Consider the following 1,699-nt stretch of genomic DNA (forward strand, 5'->3'; position numbering starts at 1 on the left):
TAATGTTTACTTAATGCTAGTAAATACTTGATAAATATTTGCTTAATATATGATTTTGATTCAAAATTCGAAAGATGAGAATTGAATATGCTATCATTATATAGACATAGGTTACATATTGGACGAAAGTACCTGTATGGCTTGTGTAGTAATTAGGTTTCTATGCTTAATGTCTGCTATATGTTTAAGTTTATCACATAGATGTAGAAAACTTGCATATAGGTTGAGATCTTATATCTTGAAACAGAATAGGAATCGGTTTATGTTAACCTGCTATTAGAATAAGAAGAGAGAAATTTAGAACTGATTAATAAAATTAATAGAATGAAAATTTGATGAAGTCAGCACCCTAGGATTTTAATTATTGAATCAATCTTTATTGTTGCAAAGATTATTTTAATTTTAAGTCTTAGTTTAAAAAATACTCTATTTTCGACAGTCAAATAGAAATTTAAAAGCATTTATCGGAAATTGGTTTATAGTCCTTGTGGGAACGATACTTTATTTACTATCTATATTACTTGAATCGATTACATATACTTGTGTATCATATTTTCACGACCAAGATTTTAGCGTTGTTGCTGGGGACTCAATTTCCAATATCAAAATTAATTGTTTTTTGTTCTTATTTGGTTTCTTTATTTTACACTCATTCAGATTGAGGCTGTATTGTGTTTCAGGAATTATTGGTATATGCGGGGAAGTTGACAAAAGGAACTAGTACCGATAGATCTTGAAATTGAGAGAACGTGCATAGAAAACTGAAAGATAAAGAAAATGTTGGATTTTACCATGGCTGAGAATGCTAATAACGGTGTGAACAACAATGCAAATCTGGTTAATGTAGTTGAAGCCGACTAGACATTGAGAAACTATGTACTCCCTACTGTTACGCGGATACATTCAATTATTCATCCTCCTACTGTTGAGGCGAATAATTTTGAGATAAAACCCTCGATTAGTAGAGAATTGTGTACAATTTGGGGAATTACCAAATGAAGATCCAAATCTCCATATCACCAATTTTTTAGAGTTGTGTGCAACATTCAAAATGAACAGGGTGAGTAACGATGCTGTCTGATTAAGATTATTCTCATTTTCATTAAGAGACAGAGCTAAGAGTTGGTTGAATTCATTACAATCCAACTCTATAGTTACTTGGGAAGATTTGGCTCAGAAGTTCCTTGGTAAATATTTTCCTCTTGCGAAGTCAGCCCGATATCGAGGAGAGATTAATAACTTCCATCAGCTGGATGAGGAGTCTTTATATGATGTGTGGGAACATTTTAAAGAGTTGCAAAGGAAGTGCCCACATCATGGAATAGAGAAGTGACTACTGGTGCATACATTTTACAATGGTTTAGGGGGAAATACAAGAACAATAATTGATGCAGCATCGGGAGGAGAGTTTTTGAGAAAAAGCACTAATGAAGCTTATGAATTACTAGAAGAGATGGCCATGAATAACTATAATTGACCTATTGAGCGTGAGAATAAGAAGGTGGCAGGAGACTTAGAGGTCGATCCTATTGCGTTATTGACCATTCAAGTAGCATCTCTAACCAAGAAATTGTAGTAGAATAACCTCGCTGCACAGGGAATGCAATTACATAATGTCATGAGTTGTGAGATTTGTGGGGGACTGGATTCTTATGAACAATGCCGAGCACAACTAGTTGCTCAACAGACGTAAATAGTA

General features: G+C 33.7%; 1 non-coding gene across 1 annotated transcript; it reads right to left on the reverse strand.

The window, feature by feature from the left end:
* Positions 1 to 1,217: 1,217 nt before the first annotated feature.
* Positions 1,218 to 1,323, reverse strand: LOC133787696 (small nucleolar RNA R71). Its single transcript, XR_009872701.1, has one exon. It is a non-coding gene; the product is annotated as a small nucleolar RNA R71 (small nucleolar RNA).
* Between the last annotated feature and the right edge of the window lie 376 nt (positions 1,324 to 1,699).

The sequence above is a fragment of the Humulus lupulus genome, chromosome 6 (assembly GCF_963169125.1).
Source record: "Humulus lupulus chromosome 6, drHumLupu1.1, whole genome shotgun sequence".
Lineage (NCBI taxonomy): Eukaryota > Viridiplantae > Streptophyta > Magnoliopsida > Rosales > Cannabaceae > Humulus > Humulus lupulus.